General features: G+C 42.7%; 1 long non-coding RNA gene across 1 annotated transcript; it reads left to right on the top strand.

The window, feature by feature from the left end:
• The first annotated feature begins 22,275 nt into the window (after window positions 1–22,275).
• Window positions 22,276–23,719, top strand: LOC136792413 (uncharacterized). The gene is made up of 3 exons (XR_010836183.1): window positions 22,276–22,302; window positions 23,161–23,275; window positions 23,553–23,719. It is a non-coding gene; the product is annotated as an uncharacterized lncRNA (long non-coding RNA).
• The last annotated feature ends 1,158 nt before the right edge of the window (window positions 23,720–24,877 follow it).

Raw genomic sequence — 24,877 nt, 5'->3', positions numbered from 1 at the left:
GTCTTTCCAGGTAGACTGCCTATTTCCTCTTCATTTGTTTGGTCTGGTGGGTTTTTACCTTGCTCCTTCATCTGCTGTGTAGTTCTCTGTCTTCTCATTTTGCTTAACTTACTGTGTTTGGGGTCTCCTTTTTGCAGGCTGCAGGTTCATAGTTCCCATTGTTTTTGGTGTCTGCCCCCAGTGGGTAAGGTTGGTTCAGTGGGTTGTGTACGCTTCCTGGTGGAGTGGACTGGTGCCTGTGTTCTCGTTGATGAGGCTGGAACTTGTCTTTCTGGTGGGCAGGACTACGTCCAGTGGTGTGTTTTGGGGTGTCTGTGACCTTAGTATGATTTTAGGTAGTCTCTCTGCTAATGAGTGGGGTTGTATTCCTGTCTTGCTAGTTGTTTGGCATAGGGTGTCCAGCACTGTAGCTTGCTGGTAGTTTAGTGGAGCTGGGTCTTAGTGTTGAGATAGTGATCTCTGGGGGAGCTTTTGCTGTTTGATATTATGTGGAGCTGGGAGGTCTCTGGTGGACCGATGTCCTGAACTTGGCTCTCCCACCTCAGAGGAACAGGCCTGACACCCAGACAGAGCACCAAGACCCTGTCAGCCAGACAGCTCAGAGGAAAAGGGAGAAAGAAAGAAAGAAAGAAAAAATAAAATAAAATAAAGTTATTAAAATAAAAAATAATTAAAAATAAAAAAGTAAAAAGGGAAAAAAAGAAAGAAAGAAGAGAGCAACCAATCAAAAAACAAATCCACCATTGATAACAAATGCTAAAAACTGTACTAAAAAAATAAAAAAAACAGTGAGACAGAACCCTAGGACAAATGGTAAAAGCAAAGCTATACAGACAATATCATACAAGGAAGCATACACATACGCACTCACAAAAAGAGAAAAAGGAAAAAATATATACATCTATATATATATATTTAAAAAAGGAAGAGAGCAACCAAATCAATAAGCAAATCTTCCAATGATAATAAACTCTAAATACTAAACTAAGTTAAACATAAAACCTGAAACCAGTCAGTTGCATACATACAGCAAACCCCAAGTCTACAGTTGCTCCCAAAATCCACCACCTCAATTTTGGGATGATTCGTTGTCTGTTCAGTTATTCCACAGATGCAGGGTACATCAGGGTGATTGTGGAGATTTAATCCGCTGCTCCTGAGGCTGCTGGGAGAGATTTCCCTGTTTCTTCTTTGTTCACACAGCTCCCGGGGTTCAGCTTTGGATTTGGCCCCGCCTCTGCATGTAGGTCACCTGAGGGCGTCTGTTCTTTGCTCAGACAGGACGGGGTTAAAGGAGCAGCTGATTCGGGGGCTCTGGCTCACTCAGGCTGGGGGGAGGGAGGGGTACGGATGTGGGGTGAGCCTGCGGTGCCAGAGGCCGGCGTGACGTTGCACCAGCCTGAGGCGCACCGTACGTTCTCCCAGGTAAGTTGTCCCTGGGTCCCGGGACCCTGGCAGTGGCGGGCTGCACAGGCTCCCGGGAGGGGAGGTGTGGAGAGTGACCTGGGCTCGCACACAGGCCTCTTGGTGGCGGCGGCAGCAGCCTTAGCGTCTCATGCCCGTCTCTGGTGTCCGCGCTGATAGCTGCGGCTTGTGCCCATCTCTGGAGCTCGTTTAGGTGGTGCTCTGAATCTCCTCTCCTCGCACACCCCAAAACAATGGTCTCTTGCCTCTTAGGCAGCTCCAGAGTTTTTCCAGACTCCCTCCCAGCCAGCTGTGGCGCACTAGCCCCTTCAGGCTGTGTTCACGCAGCCAACCCCAGTCCTCTCCCTGGGGTCTTACCTCCGAAGCCCGAGCCTCAGCTCCCAGCCCTGCCCGCCCCGGCGGGTGAGCAGACACGCCTCTCGGGCTGGTGAGTGCTGGTCGGCCCCGATCCTCTGCGGGAATCTCTTCGCTTTGCCCTCCGCACACCCTGTTGCTGCGCTCTCCTCCGTGGCTCGAAGCTTCCCCCTCCGCCATCCACCTGTCTCTGCCCGTGAAGGGGCTTCCTAGAGTGTGGAAACCTTTCCTCCTTCACGGCTCCCTCCCACTGGTGCAGGTCCCGTCCCTATTCTTTTGTCTCTGTTTTTTCTTTTTTCTTTTGCCCTACCCAGGTACGTGGGGAGTTTCTTGCCTTTTGGGAGGTCTGAGGTCTTCTGCCAACATTCAGTAGGTGTTCTGCAGGAGCAATTCCACGTGTAGATGTATTTCTGATGTATCTGTGGGGAGGAAGGTTATCTCCACGTCTTACTCTTCTGCCATCTTGAAGGTCTCCTCCTGGAGATTATCCTCTTTTATAAACCTAGGTGTTTCCCTTTCCCTTCAGTTTCAACACACACACACACACACACACACACACACACACACACGTCACAATGAACAAAGTTTTAATAGATTATCCTTTATACAGTTTGTTTAAATCTTAACACTTTGACAAAATTTGATAAACATTTGCAGATGCTCTAAAATATCCAAAGTAAAAGCATTTCTTTTGTGACTCTTGGAGGCTAAGCCTGGACAGAAATCTCACATTTTCAGGCTGGTCTTAAAGTGAAAAAGGAGTAGTTCGCCTTTCATGTGATCTGATCTGGGGGAGGTCAGACCAGTGCTCTGCACAGGCTTGTGATCCTGATGCATTTCTACCAAATGAGATGAATTTCTCTGAGTTGAAGCATCATTCCCAGTCAAAGTCTCCTGGGGGGGAGTGACCCCTTAGGAAGAGCTCATCATGGACCCCTCTCTGAATGAAAGCTTGCTAGTGGCTCTCCGTCTTCTCAGATGGAGGCAAAGTCCTTTCCTGGGTGTGCCTGGGCTTCCGCTGCCTGCCCCTGCAGCGGCTGGTCCTGTTCTCAGCAACTGGAGACAACGCTCTGCAGGGCACCCTTTCAAGCCTAGGTCAGCTCCTGGCACCTGTATGTCCCTCCCTGCCAGCAGGGTCACTTCCTCTGCTGCCAGGAGATTAACTGCAACTCAGCAGAGCCCAGCAGCCAAGGGGCACGGACGTGTGTGTCTTTACTCCTGCTGCCTGTGTTTGCTCCCTCTTCTTTTATGAGGTAGCATAGCAACTGGCACATCATACCTTCTACACACTCTGCCCACGATTTCCTCTTGATCCTGCTATTAACAGTCACCTTCCCCTACATGACCCGGCATCTGTGGGTCCCAGGATGACCCCTGCCCTCCCTGCCCCTGTGTATTTGTGCATGTTTCCTTTGCCTAAAATGCCCTTGTCTGTCTGCAAAACTCAAACTCAACCCTAAGGACTCAGCCCAAACACTATCTCTGGCCCTCCTGGGTGTAGTTGATTATGTCTGCATCTGTGTTTTCATTAGCACCATGAACAAACTCTTACAGCATTTCTAGTATCATAGGTTTTTGTTGTTATTTTTTTGGTCTCCTTCTCTAGATTTAGTTACCTAGAATAAGGACCATAATGATTTTTATATCCCCCAGAACCTAGAATGGTGCCTGGTGCTTAGTAAGTAGGTACGAGTCGAATCCATAAAATATAATAGTTACTAACACTCTAGTGAGAAATGCTTTGTTACAGCCTTTATGGGTGACAACGCGCTATAATTAAGCTCTTTACTTCAAAGTTAAAGTTGGAAACTATCCAACCCAGTATTTCCTCTAAACACATTCCTAGGTCCAATCGTGCTTATTAATATCACTCTTAACTATCTTTCAGGGTGTTCAAACAATATGCCCAAACGAAACAAATTTTATCCCTCAGTCGCATCTTTCCGGTTTTGCCCATCTTAGTTAGCGGCAACTGCATTCTTTCAGTTGCTGAAGCCAAATATTCTGGAGTTGTCCCCGACTCATTCCTTCCTTCTACATTCACATCACTGCATTAGCTGATCCTGTTGGCTCTTCCTTGAAAACATCATTCATTCCACTCCTACCTTGGTACAAGCCACCATGCTTGCTCATCTGCATTGCAACAGCCTCCTAACTGGTTTTCATGCTTCACCCTCACCCACATCCCACCCCTGCCTCATGGTCTATTTTCAACATGGTGACTAGAGTGGTCCTTCAAAATTGTATCATATCCCTTGTCTGCTCAAAATTCTCCATTGGCCCTTTTGTCCCCTGCTTTCCCCCCAGTACCTGAACAGGTAGGCAATAAATATTAGCCAGTTGAATAAATTAATGTTCAAGCCTTAGTATAAAAACAGATGCCAAGACATTGCAATTTATTACTGTCTGATCACCTAGTAAGGTATATAATATGAATTTACTACATTTTGTGTATAGTCATGTTTTTAATATCACCAAAATGTTCCATAAATATCTGGGTACAGAAGATAATCTCTTGCTGCCTACAAAATAGCCATGTGGTCCTGGTCAGTCACATAGCTCTCAGGGAGTTGGTTTCTTCAGCTTTTAAAGGAGGGAATTGAATTCAGAGATTTTTTTTTTTTTTTGGCTGTGCTCCACAGCATGCGGGATCTTAGTTCCCAACCAGGGATCAAACCCGTGCCCCCTGCAGTGGAAGCCTAGAGTCTTAACCACTGGACCTCCAGGAAAGTCCCAGAATTCAAAGACTTTCATAATCTCTTGCAATTTAAAATGCCTCGGGGCTTCCCTGGTGGCGCAGTGGTTGAGAATCTGCCTGCTAATGCAGGGGACACGGGTTCGAGCCCTGGTCTGGGCGGATCCCACATGCCACGGAGCAACTAGGCCCGTGAACCACAACTACTGAGCCTGCGCGTCTGGAGCCTGTGCTCCGCAACGGGAGAGGCCACAACAGTGAGAGGCCCGCGCACCGCGATGAAGAGTGGCCCCCGCTTGCCGCAACTAGAGAAAGCCCTTGCACAGAAACGAAGACCCAACACAGCAAAAATAAATAAATAAACTCCTACTCCCAACATCTTAAAAAAAAAAAAGCCTATGATTTCTGTGTGAACTTCAGCTCTTTCCCTTTCTCAAAACATGGACAGACTTGCTCTTCCTGGATAGCTCTTTATTTGATCTGGCTTTCAGATTGGGAGTTTGGGATCGACATGTACACACTGCTATATTTTAAATGGATAACCAATAAGGACTTACTGTATAGCACAGGGAACTCTGCTCAATACTCTGTAATAACCTAAATGGGAAAAGAATCTGAAAAAGAATAGATACATGTATATGTATAACTGAATGATTTTCCTGTACACCTGAAACTAACATAACATTGTTAATCAACTATATTCCAATATAAAATAAAACATTTTTAAATGTTATAGTTAACTTCACAGAAGAAACCTTCAGAGATGCTGGGAGAAGAATTCAGGCCTGTCGGGTGGGGCGGGAGAGTGGACCCAGATGCGATGGAAACAACTTCCTGGGTAAAATGGGGCAGATGAGAGAGTGTGAGAGACCGATTCTGAGGACAAACCTTGTCCCTGCCACTCTGTTTTCTCTTCCTCTCTTGAGATCTGGGATAGGGGGCTTAATGAAGTGTCCTTGACTTTGGAAAGTAATGACAAGGAACGAAATTTCAAGTGTAGCTCATTCACACTTGTTTGAGAGATTGTGTTTGTACCGAAAGCTGTTTTAACATCAGAGTTGTCTGCAGTAATTTGTTCAGTGGTATATTTAGACAGGAAGCTAATATAAGATGAAGTCATTGCTGTCGACTCTAACAGGTTTTTAAGTGATTGGGTGTAAAGGTGATTCACCCAGCCTTTGGGTGTAAAATTCTGAAAGCAAATCAAATTGAAAATTTATTTAAAAACTTCACCTTTCAGTATTTAAAAATTAAATTGGATTCACTTTTCAAAATACTTTTTGTGTAGGTTTCAGATGCAACTCCTTATAACCTGCAATTACTTGGGTGTGACGCTTAAATTCATCATTTGAGAATGGGAAAATTGCCGGCTTATGTAATTTTAAACTTTAATAATTTCAGCTCTCACTCGCAATCAGAAGATAGAAAATGACATACAAAAGCAAGGCAGTTCAAGTTTCTCAGCTTCAGCCTGGCCACTAACCCTCATCACGAATTGTTCAGAACAATTTTCCAACTCATTGACGACACTCTCCGGTTTCTGCTGAGTGATTCTGCAAATTACTGCCATCACCCCTGCTCCAAGTTCCTCCAAACAACGTGCCTTCAATGAGTAAACATTCACTGCTTGCTTCTATCACGCCCAAACCCCAAGTTAATATAACTTGAGTGTGCACTTGAGCTTGTAAAGACCAGACCTAGAGAGAATGGCTTATAGACTGTTTATGTGTTTAATTACTGATGTGATACATAATAATAGTTGCAAAAAATTCTAGAACTGCAGAAATGTATAGTGTAGGTAGTAAAAATTCTTCCTCTCCCCCTTCCCATTAACCCAAGGCTCACATCTGGGGTAACTACAGTTATCAGTTCAGGATCTTTGTGAAATTTTTCTCTATTCACAAACACCCCAAAACACACACTCATACACACACAGTATACACAAATATGAATTCCCTTTCTTCCTTCCTTCCTTCCTTCCTTCCTTCCTTCCTTCCTTCCTTCCTTCCTTCCTTCCTTCCTCCCTTCCTTCCTTCCTTCCTCCCTTCCTTCCTTCCTCCCTTCCTTCCTTCCTTTTCCTCCCTCCCTCCCTCTCTTCCCTCCTTCACTTTCTTTCCAAATATTTGATCTAACACTAGTCATTATCCTGCCATTTCCTTTTTTTCACCCAACAGTCATCTTAGAGACCCTTCCACAATAGCATGTACAAGTTTGCCCCATTTCTTTAATTGACTCTCTTCTCTTCCCAAGCACAAATATACTATAATTCATTTAACCATTCTCCTATTGTTGGGCATTTAGGTTATCACCAGTTTTCAAGGTTATCAATAATGTTGCAAATATGAGAAGAAGAAAGCAGGGGTAAAGAGCAAGAAGAGAATCAGACCATGTCCTTATATCATCTAAGACCTAATGGCAAAACACAGGATCATGTTCAGTCAGACCTTTGGTAACTGAGAGCTGACCTCAGGCTACTATACTTTAGCTGTCATGCTGGCAGGCCCACTAGCTGGCTGAAGGTCACTGCCCCATGGGTGTGCAGAAGTTATGTCCTACTCAAGCAGGCAAAGGAAGCCATGCCAACTTCAAACTCATTGTCCCCTGAAGAACGTCTAAAAGACCCTACTTCTGAGCTTACCTGTGGGAGGGCTCCTTGGCCAGTGCCCACCTCAGCATACCCTCTGATGTTCTGTTAAGAATCCTGATGCCAAACACACTAACAGATAAAGAGAGCAAACTAGTGGTTACCAGTGGGGAGAGGGAAGGGGGGGAGGGGAAAGAAGGGTCAGGGGATTAAGAGATACAAGCTACTATGTATAAAATAAAGCAGCCACAGGATATATTGTACAACACAAGGAATATAGCCAATATTTTGTAATAACTATAAATGGAGTATAACCTTTAAAAATAGTGAATCACTCTGTTGTACACCTGTAACTTATATAATGTACATCAACTGTATCTCGATAATAATAATAATAATACTAAAAAGACTGATGTCATTGGGTTTCTGAGAAGGCCTGAGGTTTCCGCCTGCCTAGAGTACACTCAGAACCTCGGGGTCAGCTCATTCCACCCTGGCTTCTCATCCTTGTCACTCAGACGCAACCCCAATGCAAGCCCTCTGTGCACCCAGCCTTCAGGATCTGTCTCTCATTCCCTCTTTCCATGGCTCCTCCTGCACCGGAGGGATGGGCCTCCAAGTCCTCTGACGATGGGGATCAGGAATCCCTCCATCTCCTCACAGAGCAATTCCTCCCGCTTCCTTCATACTGATGCCTGACTACCTGAAGCAAGAGTCATGAACCTGGAGTCTTTTCAAGGGTCACGTGGAGGCTGCTCCTCCATCTTCATCTGCCCCGTTTTCTGAGCTTGGGTCTGAAAATGGCATGAGGAAGAAGAGATCAGAAGTGAGAGGAGAGGTGGCATTCCAAAGACTATTTGTATTCTCCACCGTATGGGCCAGTGTCATGGGGCTAAACCATTCGCTTCTCGACCTCGTTACTCTCAGCTTCTGAAGTCTCGGTCAGTCCTCCAGATGGACGGGAAGTTTTGGTTCCTGTGCACGTCATAACCTTAAGTCCCACCTTCATCCTGGGAGGCTCCACCCACAATGTGGGGACTCAGGGAACACAGGGTCTTACAGGCTTGACTTCCTCCACTTCAGGGATCGTCACCCCCCCTCCCCATTTCCATCACCCTCAGCCATGCGCACCCATTCCCATCGGTAAGAATCCCCCCCCCTCCTCCGAGATCTTCAGTTCCAACATCTCGCTCTCCTCCCGGGTCTCTCACTCCCTCAAGCCCACCACACCTGCTTTGCAACCTCATCGAGATCCTCACACGAGTCTGGAAACTCGGCCTCATCCTCACTTTATCTCTCAGTCTAATGAGTCTTTGTTCAGATGTATTCTTTACTTTTTATCCTCCCTCAATCTGTGCTCCAATCCCTGTCCGAAATCCACCCGCCTTCTACCTGAACTGTTTCAGTATCTCTGAAAGGACCTCCCCACTTCTAGTTTTTTCTTTGCACATTCACTTTAACCTACTTCCCCGGGATGCCTTGAACACTCTGTCCTATGGCAGGAAAATCTACCTGTTCTCCCACGTGACTGAGGGCACTCTCTATTGTACTGATATCCCCCCATCCAGTCTCACTGCAATTGTCCTCTGTTTTACATCAGTCTGCCTTTGGCCTTCTTTTCCTTACTTTCTTGGAGATCTAGGGCTGTCTGTTGTCTCTAGAACATCTTCATTTCCTAGGTCCAGGGGTATTTTGGAGGATAGTTCCAAGTTCTCTTATAATATTTGACATCTTGAACTCCGACATTAAAATGGGACAAATTGACTTTGGCGATTACAGCTTTCAAACAAAGCCACAAAGTAGAAAACCTAGGAACATGAAAAATAATTATGATCCTAAAACCTCATAGTCATATATTACCTTTATTATTCACAAAGGGATCTCTGTCTATTATCCTATGTGATCCGTATAGCAGTTCAGGAAGTAGCACTCTTTCCTTTTTATAGATGAAAAATGAAACACAGTGAAGTAAAATGACTTTGTTTCCGTATCTGGTTTAGGAGCAGAAGCTTGGCATTTCAAAAGCCAAGCACAAGTTTCTTAAATCTAGATCTTATGCTTCCTTTTATACCTTGTTGGCTTAAAAATATATCTAAGTCTACTCCATAGGGGAAAAAGGCCAGCGAGACTTGAATTAAAGTCTAAGGCTTTGTGATCCAGAAAACACCCTGTCCTTGGAGGTAATAGTCTAGGGACATCATGATTTTCCCCTATTCTTGAACCATCCTAAAGTTCAAGCAAGGGCATGGTTATCAAAATACCAGCTCTAATTTTAGATGGGACAAGAGGGGGAACAGGCAGTGAAGTGAGGTTTAATCAAAAGTGCTATCACTTAGGGACGTTACTAAGTCAGTTATCAGGCTCCCAGTGGGTCTGGCACATCTGACCTCAGTATCTGGGGAGCGCTTGGTGCAGGGTCCCAGCTTCTGGTCACCAGGTGGATGACTCAGAGCTATGGCTGCTGAAAGCCTGTTGGAAACAGAATTCCAAGGCCCAGTAGGAGCCAAGAAATCCTTCCACACACTCTGTAAATAGCATGTGATAACTACTTATATCAAACCAGAACAGTACCTGGGTTTTTTCCTGACCTATAAAGTGTGGGTACTCAGAGGACAGAATAAATGCCTTATCAAGAAAACATAACATTTATCCTGTTTTCAGAGTCTTTTTAAAGGTGTCTTTAGAAAGCAAGTTCACCTGTTTTTTGTTTGTTTGTTTAATTTTTATTTTATGTTGGAGTATGGTTGATTTACAATGTTGTGTTAGTTTCAGGTACACAGCAAAGTGAATCAGTTATACGTAAATATATATATTCTTTTTCAGATTCTCTCCCAATATAGGTCATTACAGGTTGTTGAATAGAGTTCCCTGTGCTATACAGTAGGTCCTTGTTGATTATCTGTTTTACATACAGTAGTTCACTGTTTTTAAGGTGAACTTCGTTACGAAAAGTCCAGGGTGGGAGTAAAAACAGTTTATCAACCTGATTGAGTACTTGGGCTTAGGTCTGAACAACGGGATATACAATTATTCCCTTACGTCTGACCTCAGAGACCAAGTTGACTCCTGGCCAGAGCTGTGGGAATTGATACTTCAGGCACCTGAAGCCAGAGACCTAGTCAGTCAGAAGATTTCAGGTGGCTTCAACCACAAATTCATCACTGACAGGAAATTTCACCACAAGTGTACAGGAAAACCTCATTCCCAGCAAATATGATCCCTATTTGGGGTTGTCTTGAACATACACTAGCCCTGGAAATGAGGACCCAGAGTTGGAAAGTCCTGGGGTCTTATCCAGCTCCAAGAAGGTTGAGAAACCCAGGTCCAAGCTGGCGGATGCTGGGAGAAACGAGACTGCCCTTCGGTCATCCTGGTGGCTGGTTTCGGCATTGGGCAGGTACTAGGGGCTCACTGCCTTCTCTGGCTTCTGAGGACTCCTCTGGCTCTTGGGAAACTCAGTCTCTTCCCCAGAATGACTACAGGGGGTGTGTTTTAGGGCTGCTGGGGGATGAGAGATGCCTGGAAAGACCAGAAGGGAATTGGACTGCATGGGTCTGGGGGGACTGGGATGCCTGTAATGCTGGTGCTGTCTCCCTGGCTGTTCCCTCTGGGGGGACCTGTACCTTAGTTATTTAGGGCCACAGTGCTTGGACCCTTCCCAGCACACAAGAAGGTGAATACTTACAAGAATGCTTGAAGCCATCCAGAGGTCTAACTGGGTAGATTCTGGAAGACGTTAGAGTGTTCCCTGCCTGAATGTTGGTGACCGGAGAGGTCTATGAGCATCAGGCTTACTTCCTCTTAGGCCTTGACCAAGTAAAACTATTCAATCTTGATGGGAAATACGTTCCTACAGAACGCCCCCCACCCCTCGACCCACACAAATGACACCGTCTTTAGCTCTCTGTCTAAAAATGTGGTTATTAATGAGGGGGAAATCCATCCTCAGATTAAACCTTCCTCTTGGAAGCTCAAATATATGCATGATACATGAGTTTTGGCCCCATATTCTCTGAGGGGCAGCCTCCTACATCTCTCTGAGGGCCTGAAGTAGCCATGGGCATGTGCCATTCTTTATCTGCTTAAGACCCTGGGCCAGGAAACTCAACACAAAACAGAATGTTGGCTTCTAGTTTTCTACTCATTAAGGAAGCACATGGTGGAAAAGATTAAGTTGACCCAAGGACACAGTGGCTTCCCTCTGTGGTGTGGACCATAGAGCCCTCTTACTCCAAGAGCCAAGGGACAACGGAGCAGGACTTCTGTGGGGCCTGGGGGATTGGAGCCTCCCTTGGAGCTCTCTGGCTTATTGTACTTTATACTATAAGCAATTATTTATGTACACACTTATGGATGACCTCTAGATATTCGACTGCCTATTAGGTTCTCAGTGCAGTCTGAGGGAATTAAAGGTGGATTTTAAAAAGTATAATCACTTTAAAAAACTATTTGGCAGTTTCTTAAAAAGTTAAGTTCACATCTATCCTATTACCCAACAATTCCTCCCCTAGTTATTTATCCAAGAAAAATGAACACTTATGTCCACTTAAATCCTTGTATAGGAATGTTCTTAGCAGCTTTATTTATAATAGACAAAACCTGGAAACAGCTCAGATGTCTTTCCAGAGAAAAATGGATAAGCAAATAGTGGTGCATTCATGCCATGGAATACAGCTTAGCAATAAAAAGAGATCAACTATTCTTACAGGCGAAAACATAGACAAATCCCCCCCCAGTATTATGCTGAGTAAAAGAGGAAATATTATGTTGTGTTGTGCATGCTGCATGCACTAAAAGAGCGCATGCCGTGTGATTCCATTTAAATGAAATTCTAGGCAAAATGAACTCATGATAATAAAAATCAGATCAGCAGTTGTTTGTGGTGGGAGTGAGAGGTGACCAGGAAAGGGCACAGAAGAACTCTCTAGGGTGCTAGAAATGTTCTGTGTCTCCATATGGATTAGTCAAAACTGTTTCAGTGGTACACTTAAGATCTGAGCGTTTCAGATCTTATAGCATTTCAGATCTATATAAATAAAAAGAAAATGTGGATTTAAAGATTACAGGGAGGTTACTCCCAGGTATTGCTCAAAATTGGCTGCTGCAAGAGTCAACGATTCTTTGAGAACATCAAGAGTCATGCTTTAGGTCCTAGCAGAGCTACTCCAAACGTCCCATGTGTGATTGGACCAATTGGTTCCAATTTCTGCAAATCCTCACCAACACTTATCTTTTTTTTTTTTTTTTTTTTTTTTAAGATAATAGTCATCCTAACAGGTGTAAGGTGAATGCATATGATGTCATGCAAGGTGAATAAGTTCTAGAGATCTGCTGTCAATGCAGTGCCTGTAGTTACAATACTGTATTATACACTGAAAAATTTGCAGGAAGTCTATCTCAAGTTAAGCGTTCTTACCATGCACACACACACGATAGAAAAATCTTGTATCAAAATGGCACAGCAAAATTTATAACTGATGCTTGAAGAAGTTCTTGCCTGAATGGTAAACTTTCTGGTGGTGAGATGCCCCTCAGTGTTCTGAGGAAATCCTTTTTCAGCACATTCGGATCCGAGGAAGAATGCTACGTCTGGGAAAATGTTACAAATAAGATCGTTGGCAATCCTCTCTGGTCACCATCTATTTACTCCGTCGTAAATGACCAGATTTGTTTTGACTTCTTTAGGGAAGCCTCTTAAAAATATGGCCAACTAGATCTCATATCTTCAGGTTCCCCCTGGAAACATCAGCTGCCCTTAGGACATCCTGATACCCTATTTTAGGTGTTCAAAGGCTGGGCCCAAATCTCCACGATCTTGTTTTTATTCTCTGGATATTTTTCAAAATTTTCTCTTTGCATTTTTAATAAAATATTCCTAGGTGTAGATTTTTCATATTTCTCCTGCTTGGTGTTCTCTGAGCTACCTGGATCTATGCCTTGGTGCCTGTCATTAATTTTGTAAAATTTTTAGCCATTGTTACTTCAAACATTTCTTCTGTTCTCTTTCTGGTATTCCCATTACATGTATGTTACTTGCTTGTAATTGTCCCACAGTTCTTGGATATTCTGTTCTCTCTCTTTTTTAAAAATTCTTTTTTTCCCTTTGTTTTTCAGTTTCTATGACTTATCTTCAAGCTCACTGATTCTTTGCTCAGTTATTTCCACTCTACTGATGAGCCCATAGAAGGCATTTTTCATTTTTGTTACATCAGGTTTCTTTTTTTTTTTCCTTGTGGCAAAATAGAACATAAAATTTACCATTTTAACCATTTTTAAGTGTGCATTACAGTGGCATTAGTATATTCATAATGTTGTACAACCATCACTACTATACATTTCCAGAATTTTTCATTTTTGCAACGGAAACTTTGTACCCATTAAATAATAATTCTTCGTACCCCCTCCTCCCCAGCCCCTGGTAAACTCTAATCAATTTTCTATCTCTATGAATTTGCCTATTCCAGGTTCCTCCTGTAAGTAGAATCATACAATTTTTGTCCTTTTGTGCCTGAGTAACTTTGGATTCCGTCCTGGGTATTGTGAATGTTATATTGTGCAGAATCTGGATTCTATCATAGTCTTCTAAGGAATGTTAACAATTTTGTTTTAACTGCTAATTAAGTATATTGGCTTTAAACTTCAAACTCTGACTGTTGGCAGTCACTCAAATCTCCATTCAGTCCTTTTCTCTTTAGCTGGTTTGATTACAGACTGTCCTACCCATGCATCCTGGTTCAGGGATTAGCCTGAGATTTGGACAAAAGTTTGTATGCAGAATTTGTGGCTCTTCCCCTCTGGGTCTCTACTTTCTATCATTATCTCCCTTCACATTTTAGTGGCAGTGATTGCCCTGAATTCTGTCTTCTGAACAGTAGTCCCCAACCTCCAGGATCTAATGCCTAATGATCTGAGATGGAGCTGATGTAATAATAATAGAAATAAAGTGCACAATAATTGTAATGCGTTGGAATTATCCCAAACCATCCCTCCACCTGCCCTGGTTTGTGGAAAAATTACCTTCCACGAGACCGGTCCCTGCTGCCAAAAATGTTGGGGACTGCTCCCTTTGAGGTCAAGAAAGGTCTCATTTAGTCTGAGACCAGAAGGATTAACAAGTATCTAAGGACTCCAGAGAACAGCATTCCTGGAGGTAGGTTCAGCATATACATGAGTCCTGAGGAAGGAATAAGCTTGATGTATTCAAGCAACTAAAAGGGGGCTGGTGTTGATCTCCTATAATGAGTAAAAATGAGAAAGGCATAAAGCTAAGCGAGAGCCAGACTGGAGGTCTACATCTACAGGCCATTTAGTGGGTGTTTGTTACACATGAGATTATCAGTTTTAGGTGTGTTAAAAAATTGTCACAAGTGTTTTAAGAATTTTACATTAATAATTTTTGCAATGGGTGACATAGTATACTGACTTTCATCTAAGATGTCTGTATCTGGCTCAGTGAGAGATTGTCTAAGCTGGGGTTTCCATATATAGCTAGTTTCTTTTCTTATACTCTACTTTTGCTTAATTAAAAAATCTCAGCTTGTCATCAGGAATGGCAGCAAGGGTTTGATGGCTCAGATAGATGCTTCTGGATATTCCAGTGGAACATAGGCAGAGAGATTATAGGATGATTGCCCAATAAAGATCACTTTTAAAGTTACATCAGACTAAGTCAACAAGCCTTTCAAGGCTTTAGGGCTTTGTCTATATCCAGTGCTATTCTGACAACTGGCCTTTCTTTCTTGTTGCAGATAATTCCCAGTTGTTAATAAGCAACTATTCAAAGTTCAGATTTTGTTACGCCTACTGTTCAAATTTACACAGATATATACCAGGCAGAAACTTTCACAACTTTTCTTTGTAAGCTGCCTGCTATGCTTATAAAGACATGGAGTGTGGAATACCCAGAGACAGTGCCCCTGGGCACCAACCATCCATTCCTTTGGCACTGGTGGGGCTCACCAGCCACATCTGGGCCTCAGCAGGCATTCACCTCCCCTTCCACTTCTTACACAGATAGCTCCTGAATTCCACAGGAGGTGTCTCACTTTTGCTCCAGCAACTGACTCTTGTGGCTGTCTCACATTACCTAACAAAGTTTTTGCAAATTTTCACTCACTGAAGGTATATGAATCTCTGTTTCATTCATTAACAAATATTTTGCCAATTTAACAGAAGAAAATGGCATTCATTTTGCTATATTAATTTTCAGTTCTTTATGTTTTAGTTAGGTTAATCTTTTTTCATATAATTTTGTACATGTATATATTTTTTCTTGTCCTTTGCCAATTTTCTCTTCAGTTATTGCTTGATTTATCAGAGCTATTTCTGATGAAAATATCAATGATCCATCACATGAGTTATGACTGGTTTTTTTTTTGCTATTGTATTTAATATTTGTTTATGGCATTTTGGGTGTTTAAAAACATTTATATAGTAAACTGTATTACTCCTTTCCCTTATGGTTGTTTTTGTTTATAAAGGAAAATTCAGCTTTTTTCCCCTAATTTTTTATGTCATATTTGCCTTTAAATTTTTTCATGTAGGGAATAGATTTGTTTTATAGTGAAATGTTTTATAGTTCTTTTCATATAGGACCTGTACATGTATAATTAAGGTGCATTTCTAGTATTTTTTAGTTACAGTTATTGTGAATGGAGTCTTTTTTCCATGTATATATATAATATTTCATTTTTACCATTATAAAGGAAAGCTATTTTTTAATATTTAGCTGTTTTACTGAACTCTTTACTTAGTTGAAATAGTTATTTGCTGATCTTCTTAGATATAATAATTATCTACTGATATAATTTACAACAATTGTGATGTCATATCCTTATATCTAATAATTGTACCTTTTATAACTGCTTCCTCTTTTATTTGTGTGGACTAAAGCTTCCAGAACAGGTTAAAATAAACACGATGAGAGTAGGCATCCTTATCTTGTTTCTGCTTTTTAATGCCATGTCTCTGATGTTACACTGTCATTTAAAATGTTGGCTGTTCATGTGTTTTTATGATGTTAAGATAGTATTTTTATTGCTACTTATGAGTTCTTTCAAAAATCAGGAATGGGTGTTGGTATCCTTCTAAAGACTTAATTTAGAATGCTTAAGATAAATTAATCAAAACAACTATGTTTTATCATATTTCACTTATTGAAATAATATATTAATACATTTCTTAAACACTCATCCTTTCTCGGATAAAGACTACTTGATTTTAGATTGTTATCCCTTGAATATATTTTTGAACTTGTTTTCCTAGTGGTTTGTTAAAAAAATTTTTACACCTAGTTTAAAAATATGAAGGATCTTACACTAAAAAAGAAAACTCTAGATCAATTCCAGGTTTTAAAATTCCGGATATGCTAGTTTCATAATATGTCCTCGGTAGGTTTTCATCATTTTGTTTACCCTGTACAGATACAGCATGCGAGCTGATGACTCTGTGAAAGTTTGAAGGAAGTTGCCTGTAAACTGTGCTCCACAGCACAGAGCCTTTGAGGAGAAATTCCTTGAGTGCCTTTTTTCTCTTTCTTTGTCATTGGCCAGTTCAAATTTCCTATTTACTGAATCAATATTGGGTAACTTATATATTCCTTGAAATACTGTTTCATCAAAATATTAAAACGTTTGGCATTAGATCGTGCATATTGTGCACCCATAATTGCAAAATACCCACACTTGTTGTTGCACTGTCATTAACCTTTTTTTTTTTTTGCGGTATGCGGGCCTCTCACTGCTGTGGCCTCTCCCGTTGCGGAGCACAGGCTCCGGACGCGCAGGCCTAGCGGCCATGGCTCACGGGCTTAGTTGCTCCGCGGCATGTGGGATCTTCCCGGACCAGGGCACGAACCCATGACGCCTGCATCGGCAGGCGGATTCTCAACCACTGCGCCACCAGGGAAGCCCTGTCATTAACCTTTTAAATTTTGTTCATGTGCTTTCTCTTTTGTAAGCCAAAGGGTTCACTGTATACCTCTCTATCTTGTTACTTAAAGTTCAAGTCATATTTATATATCAACTATATTATTTCTGATTTTACTCTTTATCGATATATGCTATTATCTTTATCTTTCTACCATAGCAGAATTAGTGTCCCACCTCCTCCCCCCTCCCCAGGCCATAACTCTTCATTTTAGAAATTTCCTAGGATATTCTGGCCTGTGAAATTTCCTTTTCTGGTTAAAAAAAAATCCTGGTAGTATTTTCATTGATATCACTTTATTTTTTTTTTTTTTTTTTTTTTTTTTTTTTTTTTTTTGCGGTACGCGGGCCTCTCACTGTTGTGGCCTCTCCCGTTGCGGAGCACAGGCTCCGGACGCACAGGCTCAGCGGCCATGGCTCACGGGCTTAGTTGCTCCGCGGCATGTGGGATCTTCCCGGACCAGGGCACGAACCCGTGTCTCCTGCATCGGCAGGCGGATTCTCAACCACTGCGCCACCAGGGAAGCCCGATATCACTTTAAATATGTGGATGCCAAGAGCAGGGCACGATTTTCATTTGCCCAAGCCTTCCTTTGGGTTTTTCAAGAGTGTTTTAAATTTTCCTTCTTAACGATTTTATACATAACCTTTAAATTTATTTCTTTTATCTTTAAAAAAAAATTCCCATTATCTCTTTTGTTGCTACTGTAAATTAAGGGGTTTTTTTCCCCCGTGATAGTTCCTAATCAGTTTTCTTGTGTATGTCAAAACCGTTGAGAGCTTCCTTGGTGGCACAGTGGTTGAGAATCCGCCTGCTGATGCAGGGAACACGGGTTCGTGCCCCGGTCCGGGAAGATCCCACATGCCGCGGAGCAGCTGGGCCCATGAGCCATGGCCGCTGAGCCTGCGCGTCCGGAGCCTGTGCTCCGCAACGGGAGAGGCCACAACAGTGAGAGGCCAGCGTACAGAAAAAAAAAAAAAAAAAAAAAAACACCCCCCAAAAACCCGTTGATTTATTAGTCTTCTATCTGGTCATATTAGTGAATTCCCTTGTTGATACTTCTCTTGGGTTTTTTGGAGATATAATCACATCATCAGCAAATGCTGATTCCACTTTTTATATCTATCTTTCATCTATCTATCTATCCATCCATCCATCTACCTATCCATCTATCTATCTATCATCTATATTTTTACCTAATTCCATTAGACCTCAACTTCCAAAACAATGTCAAGTAGCAGTGGTGACAGTAGAGTTAATTTCTTCATTCTTGATGATAATATGAATACTTCTAGTGTTTTCCTATTTAGCTTAATGATGGCTTGTGGGTTGAGGAAGCTATATTTTAATTCATGGGCATTTTCATGGGATGCTGGGAAGTGATTCAGTTATACTTCATTCACTGCTAGTTTAATCCAGAAACCTGATGAATTTAAATGTATACAAGGACTTTTTCCTTGATTTATAGACTGGTCTGATTTCTGAGCACAGTTTTGAAAAACATGTTTTTTAGAGGAAAAAAAAAGGACATAAATGAAGCAGATGTTCATGAAATACAAAGTACTAGGCAGAGGAAGAAGCTTTTTGTTTTACCTGGTATAAAGAATGTCTCATCGAATGTAGTCAGGTGAATAATTACTCAAGCTAATGGAGAAGTTAAATAACTTCTTTCTTAAGCTGCTTATTTAACAGCAGTGTACAAACCACATCAACGATCCATTTGGGGCAGGCTATTAGGAAAATGATTGTTAATGACACGTGTTTATTTGAATTCTGAATTCCTGCTGTAATCATAAATCAATTCAAAACCAGCAGATACCTTGCTATATTTATCCTAATGAAGTTTGATCTTGTTATGGACCAAGTGTTTTTCAAGAAACGTAAAGCAGAAAGTATACTTTATAGTGTTGTGGATACACATGTCATATTTTAACTGGCCATTGCCTTTTGAATAGTCCTTCTATATTTGGAGACATTCCACTTGAGTCCTGCCTCTGTAACAGAGGAATCAGAATGCTGTTTCTCTGCCTTTCTTGAACTCGGGCAGTGGCATGTGACCCAGCCTCTGCCAATGAACCTACCACACAAGGCTTCCTTTTAGAGCAGCTGACGTGTGGAATTGCTTCACATCAAGGCTGGCTGAGTGCAATGAATAAGCAGCAGCTTTTAGGGGCATCAGTGGCAGTGATTCTAACAGTGGGGTCCTTCACCCAGGACTGTGCCTGCAATCCATCCACAGTTCCCGGAGTTCTTTAGGAATTCTGGAACATTTCCTGATATCCTCTAAGAAATTGCTTCTCTGCTCAAGCTAGCTAAGGTGGACTCTGTGCTTTGTAACCAAGAACCCTTGTCAGCAGCAGCTGGCCCAGAAGGGAAAAGACCACTGAGATTACAGTCCATCAAAAGCATAGCAGGAAGCTGAATTTTAAACCCTGAATATTTTTGCTCGTTAGGTAGAAACTCTAGGAGCATGTCTGAACAAGTTAAAAAAAGAAAACCTAAGTTGGCCAGCTCTACCTTTGTTGGAACATGGTCTATGTATAATTTTGTATGATGTCAAACAGTAAGTTTAATTGACTTGTTTACGGTCATTAAATCTGCCCTTCATTTGGTACCCAGGCAATAAGCTTGTAACTTAGAGCATGCTGTAGATTCCTAATTCATTTTGAATCAGGGCCAGAATAAATTTATAAATGCAGATAAACAAAACTCATGTACTTATAACTTGCCAAGTAAATACGCTAGTCTGCCGGTTCTTGAAATTTAGTGTCTGGGATGTGCGTTTTATGCTTCTTCATCGGTGGCTGGAGAGAAACACATAACCACATTTCTGATACAGTGTATAGTTTCCAAAATGTAACCCTCTCAGCTTCTCCCTGTGGTTAGACTTCTTCCTTTACTTCCTTACATTAAACAGGATGCACCCATGGCTTTTCCAACTTATTTAGTGACATTTTGACATGAGAACAGAGAAAATCAGCTAGGATTAGAATTTCCAAAGGCCTCTTACTTTGTTGGAAGAGAAAAATCTTCTCTGTGGTAGAATTTGTTACATAAAATGCTGTCTGTAAAGTGGGAGATATAACTAACCAAACTGCCTCTAACCTGAAAGAGGGTAGCATGCATATCACTCAGGTGGGGTGGGCTTGTAGGGGAAAGGGATCAGACCTTTTTCCAATAAGCAAGTATTGGCTCTGTTTAGACCAGATCAAGAGTAGTTCCATTGAAGCTTAACGAGATTGAGGAATATGGCCAAGCTGACAGCCTAGCAGGTGGCAAAAGCAGGTCTCAAACCTCAGTCTGGCTGACTGCAGAGCCTGTGCTTTTCTGAGCACTCTTTCTCCCCGCTCCACCTCTCCCCCCACATCTCCAGCCCTAGGTCTCTGCCTCGTGCTGGCCTGGATGTGGCACTGTTTTTGCAAAGCCATTGGCTATTCATTCTACCCATGGCATGCTGGCTGGGGGCAGATACAGCTCTCCGTCCGCTGAATAGGAACTTGACTCTTAACACCTTTAAGGCTTTCTCTGAATTTCCAGGTAACAGATTTCTGTAGGATGGAGGCGTTCCCAGGACAAGCTTCTTAGAGAAATACATCCTCCGGGTTTTGAATAACCACAAATGACAAATTAAATTCTCTAATTCAACTTCTTTCTCAAATTTCTACTGCAGACCACTCCCTCATAATTTTCTGAACATTAGGGAAATGACAAGGTGGCAATTCCAGCATCAAGGAAAGCAAGCTCTAAAGACACAACGAACTTTTTTTTTCCTTTTTAGTTAAATGCATTCTTTCCCCTTCTTTCCATTTTTTAATTTTAATCTCCAGTTATAAACAGGCAGAGATGTTGTAAAATTTTGACAAGAAACAGCACAGTTTCAAACGCATTGACCTCTGAAGGCTAAAGGACTCCAAATTAAATCAACTATCTTTTAAATTACTTAATCAAATCATAGCTTAACAAGAACATGGCTATTAATCAGAACGGGGTCTGTGTATCTGGGTGAATCAGAGCCATTTAATCTTTTTTTCCCCCCACAAGCTAAACATTGCCAAGCTTTTGAGTTAGGGATTGAACTGTGCAACCTTTCCTTCCACGAGGATTTTCACCCCCAGTAGATTTCAGGAGAGGCTGCCACCCCCTCTGAGTTCACCCAGGACCTGTCTGTAGCCCTGACGACAGGATGTCACTCTAAGCCTTCACAGCTTTAGACAGAGGCCATTTCCACTGGCATTTCCATCTAACTCTGCCCTTTGATGTCTGTGCTTTGCTGTTTACCTTCTGCTTCCCTGGGTAACCTGCACCTCTTGGCTCAGAAGTTTCAGTCAGCACACCCCGCAGACGCAAACAGGCCCAGCTCCTGTCAATTCTGCCTTCACATCTGTCACCTCCTCTGCTCCTCTGTCACCGCCTTGGTTCAGGCTTTTGTCACTTCCCACCTGGATGATCTCAGAGCCTTGAAATGGTCTTCCTCCTTCCTCTCTCACCCCTGTTCCTCACAGCTGCCAGGATATTCCTTCAGTCCAGACCCCTGCCGACATGCCTTTCACGTCTTTTTATAACTTGCAGGATGAAGTGCAAACTCCTTAACATGCCCCCCCACCCCCCGGAAAAAAATTTAAAAGCTCTTTCCTTGTTCCGGCGCCTGTATTCTCATCCGAGCACCATACCTCGCACCTTCCTCACCCTGACTCCGCCTCCAGCCCTGTCATCAAATTCCCTCTCGTTTCCGGCCCCTCCTCTCTCCCCTCCACCCGGCGAACGCACAGGCTTCAGCATCAGGCTTGGGAAGCCTTTCCCGGGCTGCGTGGCTCTGCACGCGGTGCCCCTCCCACGTGCCCGGCTCTGCTCAGACGCTGTCACTGGGTCTGGCGTCACGCACTTATCTACTGCTCTGCGGGACTATGAACGACTAGGGGGCAGTGTCTTACTCACCCTTGAATCCCAGAGGATGCAGAAGGCCTAGCACAGAGCAGGTATTGAATACCCGTTTGGATGCTCGCAGGCCAAGTATCTCTCACCTCCTATTTTGCTCCGAGGACTCCTCCCGTCTTGGACTCTGCTCCCCTGCTCTTCAGTCCATACATCCAGCACCCTGGCAAAGGCCTTTACTCCCTGCTCTCACTGACAAATATAAAGCGAGGACTTAAATCTCCCGCCTCGAGGCCTCTTCCTTTCCCCTTGCTTTGGTCCCTAGTGACACTCCAGTTTTCAGACATTTCTAGCCTGTTGTCTATTTAGGAGACTTTGCCGTACTTCTCTTTGCATCTCCAGGATCTGGCCCAGGACTGCCTTGTAGAAGATGCTTGATCAGAAGGTAAAACACATCTTCACATCCAAGATGAAGAGTCTAAGGTCAGGGGGGTTACTGACTCACCACCGTCACATAGCTGCTATCTAATGCAGCTGGTGTGAATTATATATATTCTGACTTCAGTCCCCTGCTCTGTACCCTAGAACACCCTGTGATATTGGCGTGTGTGTTCTATTTCATGCGAATAATATTAACTTCTGAGAGAAGATTTGGGAATTTGCCGTGGTTGACAGGAGTTGGCCTTACAATATATGAGGATCAGCCTCTTTGTTCTCCTTCATTTCCTCTCATTGCTCCTGAAATTCCATTCTCCCTATTAATACTTTCCCAGAAAGTTAGCATATGTATTTTAAATGTGCTTGCTTTAGTGCTAGACTAGTTTGTAAAGTCTTTATTTTAACTCAGTTTGTAGAATGCCTGTGTATTAGTCAGGATAGGCTGAAGTGCTATGAAAATAGAGCCAACAAGTAATGAGTGAAACACAAGAGAAGTGTCTTTTTCACTCATGTAAAGTCCACGGTAGATGTTCCCGATCGGTGGGGAGACAGTCACACGGCTTCCTCTCCTTGTCATCGTTCAGGCTGACATTTGGCTCTGCCGTCTTTAAATCATAGCTTCCAAGCTTGCTGTGTTTGTGATATCCCTTTATCCGAGAAGCTGGAAGCGGAAAAAACATGGGAGAGGTGTGCAAGAGGTTTTATGGTCTAGGTCAGGACGTAAGTTGATGAACTTGACCTGATTTTCCCTGAGCTATACTGGTTTTAAAACAGAAAGCTTCATATCCAGGGAAACCCCTCAGTCCTAGGACAGCAAGGACAGCTGGTCACCCTCCATGGAAGTGGTACACTAACCTCTACTCAGATTCCATTGGCTAGAGCTCATCCGATGGTCACACCAGGCTGCAGAAGATGCTGGAAATGTAGTCCATCCATGTGCCCAGGAAGCAGTTTCATAAATATTTCTGCATAGACAGTTGGTGAGTATTTCTAATAGCTATAAGCACTGAAACAAGGAGCCTAAAAAGTGGCTTATAAGAAGAAATAGACACAGAGGGGTGGGAAAAGGACCCAAAATCTAGATCAGGAGGGGATGGCTGAATAAAGCCTTTGTTGGTGATTATTCAACACATGGGGACCAGTTCCTGCATTTTCTACCATGCCCTTAGCTGGGGTTTGTTTAGAGTGGAGGTTTTCATAATTAAGATGAAACACAATCTTGTTTCAAAAATCTTACCTCTTTTCACCCACTTGTAGGTTATCAAGGATTCATTTGTGATGGCAGACCAGAACGACCTTCACTGGACTTCATCTACATGCAGCTTTCAGGAATACATCTACTACTTCTGTTCTTGGAGAACCTTGCTTGATCATTGTCTTCTAGCAGACATGATTTGAGCCATTGGTATTTAAATCCATCCCCTATTAATCATAGCATCCTTTGTTGTAAGCTTTCTATATGCCAGCAATCTTGCCAAATGCTTTACTTACATTATTTCATTTTGTTCTCACAACAACACTTAGGTACTTTAATTTTCCCTCTATTATAGATAAAGAAACTGAGGCTGATAGACGTTAAGTGACTGGTGCATCACTACACACCTCTATGCTGCAGAATGAGAACTTAACGGCTTCCTGCCTCACTCCGACGCCTGATTGCATGTACTGCACTAGAGAGACTCCTAAGGGGATTATGTTGTTAATTTGGGCATAAACTAAAATCTGCTCCAAGGATATTATATTTCTCTAGGATGGGATGCAAGGACAGATAAGAAATGCATGCTCCAATAATATGCTCGTTAGGTAGGTCCTGTGTTACAATATATTGTCTTATTTCTAGGAACACACTCATATTATCAAAATGTGTGTGTGTGTGTGTGTGTGTGTGTGTGTGTGTGTGTGTGTGTGTATGGTCAAGGCCAGAATCAGTCTGCAAATATTTATCATAAATATCATTTATGTAGTCAAGCATGTATATCTATATATATCTCTATATATCTCTATATATCTATATATATATATATGGGGGACACTGAGTTGTGGTATCCTGACACTCCTCCCCACCGTCCCTTCCAAGAACTCAGGTATTAGTCCCTCCAGGTTCTGGGAACGTTGGCTGCTGACAGCTCTTTGCTTAGCTCCTCTCTGGGACTTTCCTCAGCTAGAGAGAGACAGCTTGCTCAAGGTCCTGCCCCCTTCCTGAGGGGTAGCCCATACCCAATATGACTGGTTGATGCAAGAGTACAAATGCCATGTCTCCTTCGCCCAGTTTAGGACAACTTTGAAGACCATCTGTGACGGTTAATTCTGTGTTAACTTGACTGGGCCAAAGGATGCCCAGATAGCTGGTTAAACATTATTTTTGGGTCTGCCTGTGGGTGTTTCCGGAAAGGATTAACATTTGAATTGGTGGACTGAGGAAAACAGATGGCCCTCCCCAATGTGGGTGGACATCATTCAATCTGCTGAAGATCTGAATAGAACAAAAAGGCAGAGGAAGGGAGAATTTGCAATATATATATGTAATTGGTTCTTTCTCTTTGGAGAACCCTGACTTATACACAACGCAAGCTCCAGACCTC

The sequence above is a fragment of the Kogia breviceps genome, chromosome 13, assembly GCF_026419965.1.
Source record: "Kogia breviceps isolate mKogBre1 chromosome 13, mKogBre1 haplotype 1, whole genome shotgun sequence".
In the NCBI taxonomy this organism is placed as follows: Eukaryota; Metazoa; Chordata; class Mammalia; order Artiodactyla; family Physeteridae; genus Kogia; species Kogia breviceps.
Note: the sequence above shows the minus strand (reverse complement) of the source record. Positions and strands in the feature narration are given on the sequence as shown.